The sequence below is a fragment of the Puma concolor genome, chromosome A1, assembly GCF_028749965.1.
Source record: "Puma concolor isolate L17-30 chromosome A1, mPumCon1.1.hap2, whole genome shotgun sequence".
Classification (NCBI taxonomy): domain Eukaryota; kingdom Metazoa; phylum Chordata; class Mammalia; order Carnivora; family Felidae; genus Puma; species Puma concolor.
The window spans coordinates 224,606,550-224,626,703 of record NC_141667.1 but is presented as its reverse complement, the minus strand read 5'-3'; the positions used below and the strand labels follow the sequence as shown (position 1 = coordinate 224,626,703).

Sequence of the window (20,154 nt, the reverse complement as noted above, 5' to 3'; positions counted from 1 at the left end):
TATTCAAAAATGAATAGAACAAAATTATATGTCAAGCAGCGGAAATGACAATATAAAGGAGAAAGGAAAACCCTTATTTCTTGCACACGAGTCACTTAAAACTGACTGGACTAATAAGTCCAATACAACAAGAAAGACAAAAAAATTAATAGTAGCACAGATTACAATAATTTGTAGTGGCTCAACCAACACCAAAAGATTAAAGAATAAGAGAAGTTTCACGGAAGTTAAAATCTTGACCTTGGTTTTCAAAGACCTCACTAACTCCCTTGTAAAGAACAAACTCTTCCAGCTCCAAGAGCAGTTCTCAGCTACTACCAACAGTTCCTGTGACCCCCAAGTGCCCACATAGTTTCAGTAAGCTGGGAATATTCCGTTCTGACCTTGCACATAACATGCATGTGCAGCTGTCAAACAGCCAGCAGCTCAGCCACAGAGGCCAGTCTGTAGGAGGGAGGATGAGTTCCATAAATAGCGCCTAAATGCTTCATGAAACACTTTGTAATCCTTACCAAGAACATCTCTTTGGGACTCCAAAGGCTTAGAATAACAATTGACTAAAGATATTCTGATCGGTAACGCATGTGTGGAGAAAGTTCCAGACCATTAGAGCTTATCTTTACGTATAATCCATCTTTTTCGGGGGGATTTGTAACTTAGTAGAGCAAAAAGAATCTCTAAAATACTATTTCCAAAAGTCTTTGGCCACCCCCTACGTTGATTTACACATTCCACTGACTTGCACATATTCTGTTTAGACCTGACAGTTATTAAAACCTTGGACTTGGTTTAAAATTTGGCTTGTAAGGAAGTGCCATCAACAGTTCATTTAGAATTTGAGGTTCTCTTCCAAAGATTTGAAAAGATTCAAATATAATCACCTCAGATGTGTAGATCAGGGGTCAGCAACCTATGGCCTGTGAACCAAATCCGGTCCACTGGCTGATTTTGTAAATAAAATTTTTGAAGCATAGCCATACCTTTTGTTTACATATTGCCTATGGTGGTTTTCACAGTGTAAAAGCCAAGTGGAGAGGTCGCCATGGAGACCATAGGACCCACAGCCTAAAATATTTACTGTCTGGTCCTTTAAAAACAAAGTTTGCTGACCCCTGATTGAGATTCATGCAGTTAGAGCCTGAACCATCCAAGAAAACTTTATTCTTAATGATGTGATCACATCAGCAACAATTACGATTCTCACTTTGATGATAGCTAAGGATTTGAAACTGGACAGGCTTGGGTTTCAGTCCTACCTATGGTGCTCTTGCATATTTTAATCAAGTTACTTATTCTCTTGGTGCCTATTTTCTCATCCGTAATACAGGGATAATCGCATACGTAGTGCAAGATTATTGTGAGAATTTTTAAGATGCCATTTATCCTAGTCACAAGGTAAGGCAAAGAGGCCAATGGGTAAGAATCCAATTACTATCTCGAAGAACATACCTTTTTGTGTGTTAGGTTATTTATTGGGTTTAAATCGACAATGATTGTATTACCTGAAAACTTTGTGGTTAAGGGATTCAGGCAGGGCTCAGCTGAGTGATTCCATTGTCCCTTATGGTATTGACTAGATGGACTGGTCTGTAGGCTTCAGATAACATCACTCCCATGTGAAGGGTAAGTGACCGACCAGAGGACAGCTCAGGACTCCAGAAAGTATTCCAGAGACAAAGACTTCTTATGACCTAGCCTAGGAGTCACACAGTGACACGGTAACCACCTACCATCTTTTTCCTTTCCTCAATGTGGAAACGTAATTTTTCCAATCCATTTTATTCCAGATGTGTTGGGCAAGAAAAAACCCCGTGATGATGAGGAATCCAGCCATATGTCATTGAGCAGATCCAAGTGGGTGGTTCTACCAAGAAATGCAGTAAAACTAAATTGGGAAAAGTGGAGCACGATCGGTCCTCATGGACTGAACAGATGTAAGACCTGAAATAGACACAAGGGTCCCAGAGCTTAGCGGAGGCTGAAATTCTGTGCAACAAACTAATGGTGTCACTTTCTGTGTCTTCTCGCAAACAGTAAAAACTTCAGAACTGCATTGGGGGGAAGATCTGAAGTTTTATGTCTGAGAAAGAATATCATTCTCCAAATGAGAAACATAACCAAAACTTCTTTTGGAAACTCTCTTCTGTGCAAATTTATAGGAAATTGTCTTTGTAAGATTTATTTTTCTTTTTAAATATCACTCTCTGATATATAAAATAGTTTTTTTGATAGTGTTTAATGTGTCTGTGTTATTCTAATGGGCATAGCTGGGTGGCTGGATGGGAAGATAGCCAGTTAGAATCCTTGTAGTCAACTAGGCCAAGAAACACTCAGTTTTTTTTAACCACAAGGTTTCATTTGATGAGAAAATCAGGTCATCAATGGATACTTTAAGATTAGCAGCATTGTTTTCATTTCACAACAATACTTTCTAAAAGAAGAGCCATTAATCAGCAAGTAATACTTTTTTAGTTTAAATAAAGCAAGTTCTTCCTTTTTTTTTTTTCTGTAGGAATGTGACCTACTTAAGAAAACTCAAGCACACTAATATCACTAAAATGTTAACAGTTAATTATTTAATATTGTTATTTTAAAATTTCAACTGTAAAAATGGTTGAGTTTATCAGTTAAGGTATAATAAAAGAAACTGGAAACCAAAGTTTGCTTTTCAGAATTTGCAATTGTTTTTTAAACATAGACTCTTTCATTTAAAATGTTTTGATTCTGATGTTGGTTCTCAGTGGGAAGATCTCAATTTGGCACATAACCTATATCCTCACACTGAGAATGCCATTCCTGAAAACCTAAGTTTCCAGGCATGGGGCCATCACGGGGCCCCTGGGTGGCTCAGTCGGTTAAGCGTGCAACTTTGATTTCCTCTCAGGTAGTGATCTCACAGTTCATGGGTTCCAGCCCCGCATCGGGCTCTGTTTGACAGTGCAGAGCCTGCTTGGGATCCTCTCTCTCTCCCTCTTTCTCTGCTCCTCCCCCACTCGTGCTCTCCTTCTCTCAAAAATAAATAAACTTAGAAAGGAATCATTGTTGGGGAATCCCCTCCATTGACAACAACCCATATTTATAGTATATAGCAGCTTACAAAATGCTTTTGCATAAATTGCCTCATTGGTTCCTCACAAGCCTATGAGTTAATTTTTCTCATAATTTCTCATAAAGAAACTGAGGATCTGAAATGATAGAAGGTTTTTCCCTTTTCTCCCAAATCCCTGACCAGTCCCGATCCTCTCCCCTCCTTCACACTGCTCACCAGCATTATCTACTCTGGGCACACTGATTTGCTTGCTGCCTCCCACACAGCATGTTCTCTCTCACCTATATATGCTTGGTGGGTTTGGGTTGTTTGTTTAAATGCTTTGCTTGTCCAAAAATGTTTAACCCTGAAAGTCATCCCTAAACACGACAGCTCACATCTCTCTCCCCTTTTAACAACACCCTGCACAACACCTATCTGTAATGCACCATGGCATTTGTGTGATTTCCCTGTTTCCTCTCTAACATTTGCACATCTTAGGCATCCAAATGGCATATCAATAACTTGCATGCAGGGGCTGTGCCCTTCATTCACTCTCCATCCCCTGAGTGCTGAGCATAATTCTGTGTACAGAGTAGAAGAGTACTTATGACTCAAATGAACAATCTGGAAATCTCTGTTGTCCAGCTGGGTGCTCCGGTTTCTTTCCTCTGCCTCAAATGCCCTCTATGCTTCCACCTTTCCAACAATCCTGAAGACCCAGCTCATGTCATCTCCTTTGTGAAGCTGTACTGAACCATCAGGGAGACTTTAGTCACCATCTCCCAGCATGTGTCATTTGGTATTTACATATCCGTCTCTCCCACCAAACTGCCAGGAACATACCCACCACGGCTTCGAATACCTCCCATATTTTCCCTTAATTGTTAATACAAGGAATTCTTAACCCCAGTAGATTGTAAATTCCTTTAGAGTAGAGAATATGTCTTCAGAGATATTCACAGGGTGAATGCAGTCTTTGGAAAGAGATCAGCACTAAAGCGTTGAAATCATCTCCGATGAAAAGCATTCATTCCCGAAGACGAATAATAAACTAACTCCACGAAGCCTTTTTGAAAATCGCTCAAGAATCTTTCAGAGGAAGTTGGTATGTTTATCCGAAGTTTTTTGTCATAAACCAATCATTACATTCATGACGCACTTGGCACAATCCTATTGGAAGAATATTGATGGTGAGCAAGGATAACTGTCATGTGAATCATTTTCTTTACAATGAAAATGTCCGATGCAAATATTTCTCATAACTCTAGGATGGGCCTATTTATGAGCTCCATAAAGATATCACCTAATTTCTAGAATATATGGATTTTGGATTTCCATGGCATATTTTACATTCAAGGATAATGAAAAGTAATGAGCTGAATATAGACTATTATATCAAAGTGAACAGGATGGTCATTATTCATTCCAAATAGCAGAAGCTATTTTCATTACATCTTAGTGAATTTAGCCCACATATAATGATACATAATAATATCTTAGTAAATTTTGTGGTATGAAAATGTACTTAGACTTCTTGATCTCGAATGGCAGCATACATACACAAAAGCAGCCTTTACATTGAAATGAATATGGGAGTCAGAGCTCATGCTATAGAATAAGGATCACCTGGGAAACTTGTTAAATATACAGGTAGTCTGGCCTCAGTTGCAGAGATCTGAAGCAACCTCTGTAATTTTAATAATAGCAATAATGATTCACACCAAAATTTGGGAGCCGATGGACTAGGGGCATAAACTCAAGTGGTCCTACAGGCTTGCAAGAGCTGATCGCACCCATTCCTCTTCCCAGCCCTGCGTTCAGTCACGACCCGTCCCTAACTAAGTCAGCCATGGTGGCAGTATTTATACCATGGAAAGTGGCAACTACTATGTTGCTAAACATTTACCAACACTCAACCAGATAAGAGATCAGAGCCTTGGTCTCTCTCCGTAAGAGAATTTTTTGGACAAACCTTGATCCTGCTGAAATTCTCTGATAAACGTTGTTATCGGTATAGTAAGGAACTCAAAGTTCCCAAGTTGTCAAATTTAGTACTTTCCCTTAAAGAAGTGAAAATAACAAGACCCAAGCAAGTGAGTTAACAGTCATTTATAAAGCAAGGAAAACTAAAATTTCTTGTGTTGATGAAATTTTAAAGGATTTATGGCCAAGGTTCTACCCCAGATAAGGTGATCCAGGGAAAGATGCAGGAGGGGTTACCTATAGATCCGCTTTGCCAACTTTCTCATATCTAATCAAGTCCAAGTGTCCTGTACCTTCCAACTGCAAGCCAACGTTAACTCAAATATGGGGGCCTGATAGGAGACAGTCAATAGCACACATTCTGCCCTCCATCCTGGACAGGTTTAGGCATTTATGCTCACCTAAAAACAAACCAGAACTAGACAGGGACGACGCTCACTTAATACTTTATTAAGTACCGCAGGAAACACAGAGATTAAGCTGTTAGATTTGGATTCTTTCTGCTCTCCAGCATTACATGTGAATTTTGGAATGACTGGGTCAGCACCAAGTCACAGCATCGACCCTGAGACATATTTATGCTCTGAAGGCCTGTGTGCAGTGTCTCAGGGTGGGAAAACTACAGTTTTGAAAGAGAAACTATCTCACAGTTTCAATCACTGATGGAAACAGAGTGATAAAAGCCTTCCTTAAAAACAACCGGGAGGAGCCAAGATGGCAGAACAGCATGGTAGTTTTTTGTGCGTCTCGCGTCCATGAAATACAGCCAGACCAACTCTAAACCATCCTACACACCTAGAAAACTGATCGGAGGATTAACACAACAATCTGCACAACCTGAACCACAGAATTCAGCAGGTACGCGGGACAGAGAAGTGAATTTGGGGAGCGAGAAGCCATGAAAGGTGGAAACCGCTTTTGTGGGTGGAGAGAGGAAAGAGACCGGGGAGGGGGGCAGAATTCAGGAAAAGCACCCCTCCCCAAAAGCAGCTGGAGAGAAAGTGGAAAATTGGAAACAGCCGAAGGGACTAAACTAAAAAGGGAGAAAGGAGAAAGGAGAGGGTTTAAATTTCATTAAGACTGTAAACAAGGGGAGCGCAGAGTCTGCAGCTCAGTACCTGGTGGTGCTCTGGCGGGAAGGGCGAATCCTCAGGAAAAGAGTGGGGTCCGGGAGGTTCTCGGGCCACACGGGGGAAAAGCGGTTCCACTGCCGGAAGGACATTTGGTAGAGACTGTCGAAGCTACCTGGTTGCAGCAGACCCCGGAAGGCGGCCACATTCGCTGGTGCTGGAACAAGGTCGTTGAGGGTGAAGCCTGGTGCACATAATCCCTGAAACGCTGCTGCTACACTGTCTCGCGAACTTTTCTGGGGCCGGCTGGCACCTGGCCACAGTCTCGGGGCTCCGGCAGCAGCAGAGTCCAGCAGGCCTTCCTGGGTGCAGCCAACCTTTGGCCATTGCTCATTCAGCCATTGCTGGGTGAGACCCGCCCACAGAAGGGCGGAAGGGGTCAAAGCCGCAGTCCTTCGGAAGTAAGGGGCCCGGGAAAACAGCCGCATCTGAGACAAAACTCGGGAGAGAGTTGCTGCCTAGGGCTTGGTAATGGACAGTGAAGATGCAGCGAGTAGACGAGAGCTGAAGACAGAGGATGGGTGCGCGCTTGCTGATCCGGGAGAACAGACCGGGTAGCTGGATGGTGCCATTTTCGCCTCCCCTGCGCATGCGCATATGCACCTACGAGCACCGCAACACTCCACCCCAGGAGGCTAGCAGTGCCATCTAGTGGAGAACGGAGCCCTTACACTGAGCCCCACCCAACTGGGCCAACCTCGCTCTTCAAGAACGTAAGTCTCACCGCTTGTTTACTTTATGGACTATAAAGCGCTTCATGGTCTGACTTCTAGGGGAAAACGAAGTAACTTCAGTCCTATTTCAATCTGTTAGCAGGTCCATGTATTCAATTTTCTTTTTTTTTCTTTTTCATTTATTTTCTTTTTCTTGAATACAGAAAGAGAAAAAAATTCATCTTTATTTTAAATTTTTATTAAAAACATTTTTCTTTAATTTTTATTACTTTTTTTTTACTGTTGTGTAAGTTTTTTCAAATTCTATTTTACTTCCATCGTTTTATTTTAGTCTATTACAGTGTATTCACCTTTTCAAATTTGCATACAATTTCATTTTTTTCTTTGTTTTCTTTTTTTCTTTTTCGTTTTTCTTTTCCTTGAATGCAGAAACAGAAAAACTTCATTTTACTTTCAATTTCTATTAAAATATTTTTATTTAAATTTTTTACTATTTTTTTGCTTTTGTGTAAATTTTTTCAAATTCTATTTTATGTTAGTCTGCTACAGTGTATTCACTTTTTCAAATTTTCAAACGATTTCTTTTTTTCTCTTTTTTAAAATCTTTTTTCTCTTTTTTCTTTTTTTCTTAAATACAGAAAAAGAAAAAAATTCATATTTATTTTTAATTTTTATTAAAAATATTTTTATTTTTTCTACTATATTCCTTATTTTTGTGTTTATTTTTTCAAATTCTATTTTACCCCCATCATCTCATTTTAGTCTACTTCAGTGTATTCATTTTTTCAAATTCTCAAATGATTTCCTCCCCCCCTTTTTTTTTCTCTAATCTGTCAAACCACTTTCAACACCCAGACCAAAACACACCAAGGATCTAGCATCATTTATTCGATTTGTGTGTGTGTGTGTGTGTGTGTGTGTGTGCTTAGTTTTTAATTTTAATATTTTTTAAATTTTAATTTTTTTTAATTTCAATTTTTCTACCTCATTAATTCCTTTTCTCCCTTCAAATTGACAAAACGAAGGAATTCAACCCAAAAGAAAGATCACAAAGAAACGATAGCCAGGGATTTAACCAACACAGATACAAGCAAGATGTCTGAACCAGAATTTAGAATCACGATAATAAGCATACTAGCTGGAGTCAAAAACAGATTAGAATCCCTTTCTGCGGAGATAAAAGAAGTAAAAGCTAGTCAGGATGAAATAAAAAATGCTCTAACTTAGCTGCAATCATGGATGGATGCCGCGGTGGCAAGGATGGATGAGGCAGAACAGAGAATCAGCGATATAGAGGACAAACTTATCGAGAATAATGAAGCAGAAAAAAAGAGGGAGATGAAGGCAAAAGAGCTCGATTTAAGAATTAGAGAAATCAGTGATTCATGAAAAAGGAACAACATCAGAATCATAGGGGTCCCAGAGGAGGAAGAGAGAGAAAGAGGGGTAGAAGGGTTATGTGAGCAAATCATAGCGGAAAATTTTCGTAACCTGGGGAAAGACACAGACATCAAAATCCAGGAAACACAGAGGATCCCCGTTAGATTCAACAAAAACCGACCATCAACAAGGCATATCATAGTCAAATTCATAAAATACTCAGGCAAGGAGAGAATCATGAAAGCAGCAAGGGAAAAAAAGTCCCTAACCTACAAGGGAAGACAGATCAGGTTCACAGCAGACCTATCCACAGAAACTTGGCAGGCCAGAAAGGAGTGGCAGGATATATTCAGTGTGCTGAATCAGAAAAATATGCAGCCAAGAATTCTTTATCCAGCAAGGCTGTCATTCAAAATGGAGGGAGAGATAAACAGTTTCCCAGACAAACGAAAATTAAAGGAGTTTGTGACCTGTAAACCAGCCCTGCAAGAAATTTTAAGGGGGACTCTCTGAGGGGAGAAAAGATGAAAATATATATATAAAAATAAATAGCAAAAGCAACAAAAGATTAGAAAGGACCAGAGAACACCACCAGAAACTCCAACTCTTCAAGCACCATAATGGCAATAAATTCATATCTTTCAGTACTCACTGTAAACGTCAATGGACCCAATGCTCCATTCAAAAGACATAGGGTAACAATGGATAAGAAAAACAAGATCCATCTATACGCTGTTTACAAGAGACCCACTTTAGACCTAAAGACACCTTCAGATTGAAAATGAGGGGATGGATGGGGCGCCTGGGTGGCGCAGTCGGTTAAGCGTCCGACTTCAGCCAGGTCACGATCTCGCGGTCCGTGAGTTCGAGCCCCGCGTCAGGCTCTGGGCTGATGGCTCAGAGCCTGGAGCCTGTTTCCGATTCTGTGTCTCCCTCTCTCTCTGCCCCTCCCCCGTTCATGCTCTGTCTCTCTCTGTCGCAAAAATAAATAAATGTTGAAAAAAAAAAAAAAGAAAATGAGGGGATGGAGAACTATCTATCATGCTAATGGTCAACAAAAGAAATCCAGAGTAGCCATACTTATATCAGACAATCTAGACTCTAAAATAAAGACTGTATCAAGAGATGCAGAAGGGCATTATATCATAATCAAGGGGTCTATCCACCAAGAAGACCTAACAATTGTAAACATTTATGTGCCAAATGTGGAAGCACCCAAATATATACATCCATTAATCACAAACATAAAGAAACTCATCAATAGTAATACCATAATGGTAGGAGACTTCAACACCCCACTCACAGCAATGGACAGATCATCTAATCAAAAAAATCAACAAGGAAAAATGGCTTTGAATAACACACCGGACCAGATGGACTTAACAGATATATTCAGAACATTTCATCCTAAAGCAGCAGAATATACATTCTTCTCCAGTGTACGTGGAACATTCTCCAGAACAGACCATATACTGGGACACGAATCAGCCCTAACTAAGTACAAAAAGATCAAGATCATACCGTGCATATTTTCAGACCACAACGCTATGAAACTCGAAATCAACCACAAGAAAAAATTTGGAAAGGTAACAAATACTTGGAGACTGAAGAACATCCTACTAAAGTATGAATGGGCTAACCAAGCAGTTGAAGAGGAAATTAAAAAGGATATGGAAGTCAATGAAAATGATAATACCACAACCCAAAACCTCTAGGATGCAGCAAAGGTGGTCATAAGAGGAAAGTATATAGCAATCCAGGCCTTCCTAAAGAAGAAAGAAAGATCTCAGATACACCACCTAAACTTACGCCTTAAGGGGCTGGAAAAAGAACAGCAAATAAAACCCAAAACCAGCAGAAGACAGGAAATAATAAGGATTAGAGCAGAAGTTAATGCTATCAAAACCAAAAAAACAGTAGAACAGATCAATGAAACCAGAAGCTGGTTCTTTGAAACAATTAACAAAATTGATAAACCACTAGCCAGTTTGATCAAAAAGAAAAAGGAAAGGACCCAAATAAATAGAATCAAGAATGAAAAGAGGAGAGATCACAACCAACACAGCAGACATAAAAACAATAATAAGAGAATATTATGAACAATTATATGCCAATAAAATGGGTAATCTGGAAGAAATGGGCAAATTCCTAGAAACATATACACTGCCAAAACTGAAACAGGAAGAAATAGAAAATTTGAACAGACCCATAAACAGTAAGGAAATCAAATTAGCAATCAAAAATCTGCCAAAAAACAAGAGTCCAGGGCCAGATGGCTTTCCAGGGGAATTCTACCAAACATTAAGGAAGAGTTAACATCTTCTCTTGAAGCTGTTCCAAAAAATAGAAATGGAAGGAAAACTTCCAAACTCTATGAAACCAGCATGACCTTGATTCCAAAACCAGACAGAAAGCTCACTAAAAAGGAGAACTATAGACCAATTTCCCTGATGATCTTGGATGCAAAAATCCTCAACAAGGTATTAGCCAACAAGATCCAACAATACATTAAAAAAATTATTCACCATGACCAAGTGGGCTTTATACCTGGGATGCAGGGCTGGTTCAATATCCACAAAACAATTAATGTGATTCATCACATCAATAAAATAAAGGACAAGAACCATATGATCCTCTCAATAGATGCAGAGAAAGCATTTGACCAAATACAGCATCCTTTCTTGATAAAAACCCTGAAGAAAGTAGGGATAAAAGGATCATACCTCGAGATCATAAAAGCCATATATGAACGACCCAATGCTAATATCATCCTCAATGGGGAAAAACTGAGAACTTTCCCCCTAAGGTCAGGATCAAGACAGGGATGTTCACTCTCACCACTGTTATTCAACATAGTATTGGAAGTCTTAGCCTCTGCAATGAGACAACACAAAGAAATAAAAGGCATCCAAATCGGCCAGGAGGAGGTCAAACTTTCACTCTTTGAAGATGGCATGATAGTCTATATGGAAAACCCAAAAGATTCCACCAAAAAACTGCTAGAATTGATTCATGAATTCAGCAAAGTTGCAGGATATAAAATCAATGCACAGAAATCGGTTGCATTCCTATACACCAACAATGAAACGAAAGAAAGAGAAATCAAGGAATCGATACCATTTACAGTTGCACAAATACCCATAAAATACCTAGGAATAAATCTAACCAAGGAGGTGAAAAATCTATACACTGAAAAGTATAGAAAGCTTATGAAAGAAATTGAAGAAGACACAAAAAAATGAAAAAGATTCCATGCTCCTGGATAGGAAGAACAAATATTGTTAAAATGTTGATACTACCCAAAGCAATCTACATATCCAATGCAATCCCTACCAAAGTAACACCAGCATTCTTCACAGAGCTAGAACAAATAATCCTAAAATTTGTATGGAACCGGAAAAGACCCCTCAATAGCCAAAGCGATCTTGAAAAAGAAAACCAAAGCAGGAGGCATCACAATCCTGGACTTCAAGCTATATTACAAAGCTGTAATCATCAAGAGAGTATGGTACTGGCACAAAAACAGACACTCAGATCAATGGAACAGAACAGAGAACCCGGAAATGGACCCACAAACGTATGACCAACTAATCTTTGACAAAGCAGGAAAGAATATCCAATGGAATTAAGACAGACTCTTCAGCAAGTAGTGCTGGGAAAACTGGACAGCGACATGCAGAAGAATGAACCTGGACCACTTTCTTACACCATACACAAAAATAAACTCAAAATGGATGAAAGACCTAAACATAAGACAGGAAGCCATCAAAATCCTCAAGGAGAAAACAGGCAAAACCCTCTTCGATCTTGGCTGCAGCAACTTCTTACTCAACACGTCTCTGGAGGCAAGGGAAACAAAAGCAAAAATGAACTACTGGGACCTTATCAAAATAAAAAGCTTCTGCACAGTGAAGGAAACAATCAGCAAAACTAAAAGACAACCGACAGAATGGGAGAAGATATTTGCAAATCACATATCAGATAAAGGGTTAGGATCCAAAATCTATGAAGAACTTCTCAAACTCAACACCGAAAAAACAAGTAATCCCGTGAAGAAATGGGCAAAAGACATGAATAGACACTTCTCCAAAGAAGACATCCAGATGGCCAACCAACACATGAAAAAATGCTCAACATCACTCATCAGCAGGGAAATACAAATCAAAACCACAATGAGATACCACCTTACACCTGTCAGAATGGCTAACATTAACAACTCAGGCAACAACAGATGTTGGCGAGGATGCGGAGAAAGAGGATCTCTTTTGCATTGTTGGTGGGAATGCAAGCTGCGGCAGCCACTCTGGAAAACAATATGGAGAGGTTCCTCAAAACACTAAAAATAGAACTACCCTATGATCCAGCAATTGCACTACTAGGTATTTATCCACAGGATACAGGTGTGCTGTTTCTAAGGGACACATGCACCCCCATGTTTGTAGCAGCACTATCAACAATAGCCAAAGTATGGAAAGAGCCCAAATGTCCATCAACTGATGAGTGGATAAAGAAGATGTGGTATATATACAATGGAGTATTACTTGGCAATCAGAAAGAATGAAATCTTGCCATTTGCAACTATGTGGATGGAACTGGAGGGTATTATGCTAAGTGAAATTAGTCAGTCAGAGAAAGACAAAAATCATATGACTTCATTCATATGAGGACTTTAACAGACAAAACAGAGGAACATAAGGGAAGGGAAACAAAAATAATATAAAAACATGGAGGGGGGCAAAACAGAAGAGACTCATAAATATGGAGAACAAACTGAGGGTTACTGGAGGGGTTGTGGGAGGGGGGATGGGCTAAATGGGTAAGGGGCACTAAGGAATCTACTCCTGAAATCATTGTTGCACTAGATGCTAACTAATTTGGACGTAAATTTTAAAAAATAAAAATAAAATAAAAAAAAATGACTGTGGCAGGGGCATCTGGGTGGCTCAGTTGGTTAAGCATCCAACTCTTGATCTCAGCTGAGGTCTTAATCTCAGGGCTGTGAGTTCAAACCCTACATTGAGCTCTGTGCCGGGCGTGGAGCTTCTTTAACAAAAAAGAAAAAAGAAAAATGGCAGAGTGGACTAGGTCTTGATTTACAAGGAATTACAAAGGATCAGTCCTTCAAAAGAGTAATAAATGCACAAAAAATGTTCTTAAGGGTTGTATGTAATCTAAACACTGTGTGGGATCACATACATTGATCATCTATGCCAGCTTTGCTGGTACAGTTATGATTTTATAAAATTCGATTTTCTCTAATAAAAGATTTCTATTACTGACTGACTAAATGGGATTAAGGCATATTTTACAAGAATTAAGTAACTTCACACACACACACACACACACACACACACACACACAACCTTTCCCAGTTGGTGTGCCCTAATTTGAGATTTGGAGAATATGATCACCATGTTTATAGAATTCACGATAGATGCCTTACAGTTAGGTATATGTTCCAAAGTAGACTTTTTGTTTTAAAAGTGAGAACTTGCACACGAACACCCCCAGTGTCTTAGTGCGACTTATTTCTCGGCCCCTGCCTTCCTCTGAATCACACCCTCTACCTCTCTAAAGCTGAACGTCTGTTGAATTAGGCAGAGGTGAGCAGCCTCAAATGTCACAAGAAAGGTTAATCGATGCTTGTGGGGCTACAGGTTAACCTATGGAACTAAGCAAAGAAAGGAAAAGTAAGAGAGGTATAATAAAAGCGTGTGGGAGAACTAGAGTATGTCCCCAGTTTTGCTTGCCCCCCCCCCAATTCTGGTCCCTCCTTAATAAGAGTCATTACATGTAGGAGTGGGTCTCTTAGGGGAGGAGGTCTGAGAACTTAGGAAGAACACATGGGGACAAACTTATTACAAGGCATGGAGATCGAACTCTGGGTGGTCCTCGCCTGAACCCCGCGCAGCCCTGTGGCGCTTAAATGGAACAGATGCCAAGGAATAGCCCAGGCAGAAATGGCTTCCCCACATCTTATTTTCCGTGAGAAATTTTCCATAACGTTTTCCAGTTTTCCTCCTAAGATGGACAATGTGTGGCGATAGTAGGGCCCGATACTCACGAATCCACCATGCCCACCCCCGTGGGACACCTTGAATTACCATGTTTTAAAAGAAATAGCATTCTTCACTTAGATATTTAAAAGATTTAATCTGGAAAGTGAATAGGAAAAAAATCAAGGAATGAAAAGCAATCTATATTAGTAGTTTCTCAAGTATATTCTATTTTGGGAAAATGTATTTTACACCATCTTATTTCAAATAATATTGCATGTGAGCATAAGAGACGCTCTGAGATATCCTACAGTTAAAATGATCATCCTCAGAAATAAAAAAAAAAATGTTTCTTGTGTTAACATACACTTAATGTAAAATTTACCATCTAACCATTTTGAAGCGTGTGGCTCAGGGGTATTAGATACATTCACATTGTTATGTAGCTGTCACCACCTCCATCCCCAAAACTCTTTCCATCTTGTAAAACTGACACTCGGTACCCATTGAATACTAACTCCACATTCTCCCTTCTCCCTGGCAACCAACGTTTTATCTTCTGTCTCTGTGATTTGACTATTGTAAGTACCTCATGTAAGTGAAATCATACAGCGCTCGTCCTTTGGTGCCTGGATTATTTCCTTTAGCACGATGGCCTCAAAGTGCTTCCATGTTGTCACCTGTATGAGAACTTCCCCCCTTTTTATTGCTGACTAATATTCCACTGTGTGTATAGACCCCATTTTGCTTAGCGGTCATCAGTTGATGGACACATGTTTTAGCTCCTGTGAACACGGGTGTGCAAATATCTTTTTGACACCTGGCTTATAAATTCTTTTGGGTGTATACCCAGAAATGGATAGACTTGGTTTTAATTCAACATTTCCCAATTGTTCGCTGCAGAACCCTTCAGTTTACATTTAAATAAAACAGGACCCTGTTGATATTGAGCCTCTATTAACACACAAGAAACGCATGTTCTCCAGCACCCTAGTTAGAATGTCAGTCAGATATGTCACTTTTTTTTTCTTTAGAAAAACAAACAACCTCCTTCTCCATATACAGCTTTCTATACAAGGATGCTTTACCAGATAAGCTCACTTCTGAAGTAATCGGGTCCTGAGCGAGAGCCAGGCCACCAGCATGGAACTGGACATGTGAGATCACCAGAGCAAAGCACTCTTGTTCAGAAGGGAGGCAAGCCCAGCTCCCGTTGCTGGAACCGAATGGTTTTCCCTGCAAGGGTGGCACTTCTACTCCAATTCCAAATGTGACTCCTTGACAATTTATAACTGAAGGCATCGGTTTCCTTTTCTGGGGGGTTTATTATCTAGCACAGGTGCTATATCTTTATTGCCTATTTGCTATTGAATTATATTTCATAACCTTTTCTTGCCAAATGACTCCTAAACATAAATTCTCAGTACGTTAACACTTCACCCCAAGTCCTTCGCAGCAATCTGCAGAACACGTGGGTGCCGAGACTCTCAGTAATAAAAGGAAAGCTGCTAACGTAGGACATAATCATATATTTTAAAGGAGCAGATGGATTGCAGCCCCAGTTCTGCAGGAAGTGGGGTGTGCTGACCTTCATGGTTTACTCCCTGGACTTTCTAGAGTCAAATGTTACTTACCACCAAACAGATCTCTTTCGTTCCCTTTGTGTCCTGAAATTCTCCCTGGTTCCAAGTTCCCTGGTATTTGAGGTGAGCTTCTCCTAGGGTTTCTTCACTGTCCACTCTGCAATTGCCAAGCCAAGGAAACATTAGCAAAGGGGAGGAGTAGAGAGGTCTGTGCTGCAGCATGGGAAGCAGGTCTGTGAAAGGGGAGCACAGCAACACCAAGAACTGACCCCTCAAAGAAACTGGCATCTGTCGGGGCTGCTCCAAAGGGTTGTCAGGGCCTTAGCGAGAGGAGTAAGCTCTTTCCTGCACTATAGACATGCCATCTCCATAACTGTGCTGGACACCAGGGCTTCAAGCTAGCCTGTGGAGAAACCACCCTCCCAAACGCATGGTTCATTTCCTGCAACATGGTTCCCTCCAGACAGCCAGGACTCCTACCCCGAGTCCCACCTCCTGGAGAGCCCTGTTCCGGCCATCTTTCAGCCAGGCTTCTCTATGGGGGACAATTCTGAGCACCTCGCCTGTGCCATCCCCTGCTTCCCCACCCCACTCCACGTACCAGGATCATGGGGTTCCCCATCCAGGGGCTCAAGTCACTGCCAGCCTGCAAGGAGCTCTTCCGTGGAGATAGTCTCTGGAGGACCCATTTGTAGACCTGAGAGGTGGCCAAGGAGCGGCTGCTTGCAGGACAGGAAGAAGCTGGGTTCGGACAGAGCTTAGACAGGCTGGTAGGAGTAGGACGCACACTCATGGGTGAGGTAACTTGCAGCGAGGGACAGAGCTGAAAGCAAGAGGAAAGTGGGAGCAGGTATACATGTGTCCTCTTGCCCCCAAGCCCTGCAAATGATGGAGGTGGACCCGCTGCATCCATCCTATTAGGCATCATAGGACACTGGCCAGGAGACATCTCCATACACTAAAAAAAGGCCTCTTTGCTTTGCTGGATACAGTAAATAATTATTAGCCTGTAACGTGTACTAGACTCTGTGCGAGGAAGTTTACGTGCATTACCTCCTTGAATGAACTCAGATGTAGAAGGACTAATATCGGTCCATTTTACAGACGAAGAAATCGAGGCCAATAGAGGTGAAGTAATTTTCCCAAGTTAACACAGGTCATAAATGGGGGGCCGAGGTTCAAACTCCAGAATGAGATCTCTATCCTGGGTGAGTGACGAGAAGCAGAGAAGGCTGAACAGACGCAGGCAAGGGTTTGGCTCCTGAGATGGGGGTCATCTGTAAACACCTTGGAAGGAGTCAGGGAAGAAGAAGAAACACTCAGAAAATGAGCCGGCTTGGAAGGGGGAGAAGCGAGTCAGAGGCCCAGGACACATTGCTGCCAAGAGCTGGGGGCTTTGTGGAGGCTGGATAAAAATACCAGCTTCTCCTCTGAGCAGAGCCCATTCCACCCACTGATGATCTGAAAGCAAATTCTCCATCTCATTGCACAGCACACCTCATGACCTGTCAGACCAAAACAAAAACAAAAACAAAAACAAAAAAGGGAAGAAAGATTCACATTTTAGATCTAAGTAAATAGTTGGCCCTAAATGTTTGTAGTTCAAAGGTAGAACTGCCCCCCCCCACCTTTTTTTAAACTAAAATATAACTGGAAAATCTAGGAAAGGCCCTTGTCGTGGGCACTTTCACACAGTCCAACAGCTGACGTCTGTTTTTGCCTGTTGTCTAGTGTGTAGAAGCCCTGAAGGAAGTGTAGGGCTGAATTTCCGCAAGAGAACTTACAGCCACCAGATCGAGGCACTTAGGGATAAACGTCTTGGATGTAAACTATTTAATAAAGAACTACGTTTTTTATTAAGGTCCATTTAAAGTCAGCTTGTCAACTTTTAGGAGCAATGAAAAGTAGTGAAAAATGACCACATTGGTTTAAATGTATCTTCTACTTCTTTCTTAATTGTGGAGGAGGCTTTTAAAGCATCTGTGTGTAAATGAATGAAGACGCCATCATTTTCCAAATACAGAAGTTTTAGGACAATGAATGAGCAGAGGGAACGGAGGTAACATGGGTGCTGCATGTAACAAAAATGAAGCACAAAGTGCATCATACTCATTCGTTACTTTGCAATTTTGCTCTTGATGTTATCTTGTCCCTGTTTGTTCTCCATTAATGAGATCACTATCAAACACTCTTTCTTCCTTCTCTGAGTCACTCGTCTGACCCTACCTCTCTTGATAGTTGCTAAAAGCAAAAGTAACATATCCAGAGGAGAAAAATAATTTGTTTTCAGAATAAGAAATGAATTCAGCAGGAAAGAAAGGGCACTCATTGAGCATTTCAGTGGGCCTGCTGGCACCTGACCACTGACAGAAGATTCTAGATCTATCTGTCCTTTGGAGCACTGTTCCTCACCAGAGGCACTTTATATATGTTAGTATTTTGTAAGCCCCACAACACTTTACCTGGATTACTATCCCTGTTGTACAGTTAAGAAAATGAAGACTCATTGGTTAATATATTTTTATTTCATGATAACTTTAATCTTCTTAAACTTGCATTTTATTTTAACATTAATTTTTCAAACATACCAAGGCCTCAAAAGCGGCTTGTTAAGGTGCAAAAGTAGGGATGAAAACAGAAACATTAATACTCCAACTCAGAGTAACTTCACGATAAAGAATGGTGGGGACATCCTCAGTGTAAATACAGAATTTGACTCTGCCTGTGTTGGGACAGTGAATCTGTAAATGAAGATTTTTCACAAGCATCCAAGGAATGACAAATATCTGAACGTTGAATTTTATTGGATTCTCTTTTTGTTTAACAGGAGTCCTTAGCACGTTTTCTTTTAAGAAACCTTGTTACGTTATGACGTTAACCACTGATGCTTTTCCGTCACTTTTCAAATAAAGAAAAATTGCTTTTATGATAAACCAAATGAGTTGCTCCAGAACTTTCCAGCGCAAAGCTAGTGCTCTTGTTGCTATACGTAGCACAGTCTAATGGCGCACAGGCTTTGAGAGTAGATGACCTTTTGTAAATCCCAACTCTGCCACTTACTACTTTTGTGACTTTGGGCACATTACTTTGTTTACTTTTTAATTTTTTTTAACGTTTATTTATTTTTGAGAGACAGAGTGCAAGCGGAGGAGGGGCAGAGAGAGAGGGAGACACAGAATCCGAAGCAGGCTCCAGGCTCTGAGCTGTCAGCACAGAGCCCCACGCGAGGCTTGAACTCACGAGCTGTGAGATCACGACCTGAGCTGAAGTCGGATGCTTAACTGACCGAGTCACCCTTGTGCCGTGGGGGCACATTACTTTGGACACAACGTCTCTTTACTCCCCTTCCCTTATGTGTAAGGTGGAGATAGTATTTATCTAATATTATAGACTTGTTATGATAATGAAATGCATGTACAGAGCTAAGCATCATGCCTGGGACATAGCAAAGACTCAATGAGCACTAGCAATCATCAAAGACAAAGAAAAGTCCAAATCCATAAAGGGTTCTCAGCATCACACTCTTCGTGAATACACAGGTACAAATGAAAATAATTTTGAACTCGGAGAAATTAACCTGTTATTTAACAGGTTGGCGAAAGCTTTTATCAAATGGAGCCATGGATACTGCACACGAGGAGGAGGACAATGACTACTACACGTGCTGCTGGCATAAACTTTACAAATGGATGAAGGTGTATGTCATATGATAAGGGATTATCTGGTCTGTGTCCCAGGTTCCTGAGATGGAGCTTCTAACATTTTGAAATGTCCTGAGTGATAGGAATATTTGTCTTATTCATGGTGGGCCCATTGGGTCCCTACATAGTTCAGGGATGGGGACTGGCCCTGCCAGAAAGACCTACCACATAATCAAATGTTGGGGCTTTGAGCCATGTGATATTAGAAGCACCTCCTAGGAAGAGAGGGAGGGCTGGAGATCGAGTTCAGTCATGTGCCAGTGGTTCAATCAGTCGTGCCTATATGACGAAATCCCAATAAAAAACTTTAACCATCGAAGCTTGTTTGGGATTTTTGGTTGATGGGCGCTTTTACGTGCCAGGACAGTGATATTCTGATTTCACAGGAAAAGGACATGGAAACCCTGCATTCAGGATTGTCCCAGATCTTGCCCTATGTGCTCCTTCCTTTGGCTGGCCCTGATTTGTGTCCTTTATAAAAAAAACTTTGATCATAAATATAGAGCTTTTCTGAACTCTATGAATTGTTCTGGCAAATTGTCAAAACTACGGAGTCATGGGAACTCCTGAATTTGTAGGCAGTTGGTCAAAAGTCTAGGTGGCCTGAGGACTCTGAAACTTGCAGCTAGCATGTGAAATGGGGCAGTCTTGTTGGGGACTCTGAGCTCAACCCCAA

The 20,154-nt window shown here is 40.8% G+C and overlaps 1 long non-coding RNA gene across 1 annotated transcript; it reads right to left on the bottom strand.

The window, feature by feature from the left end:
- Positions 1-1,722: 1,722 nt before the first annotated feature.
- LOC147584812 (uncharacterized) lies at positions 1,723-18,864 on the bottom strand. Its single transcript, XR_015253552.1, has 3 exons — positions 16,831-18,864; positions 15,829-16,600; positions 1,723-1,941 (listed from the first exon to the last, which is right to left on the bottom strand). It is a non-coding gene; the product is annotated as an uncharacterized LOC147584812 (long non-coding RNA).
- Positions 18,865-20,154: the final 1,290 nt, after the last annotated feature.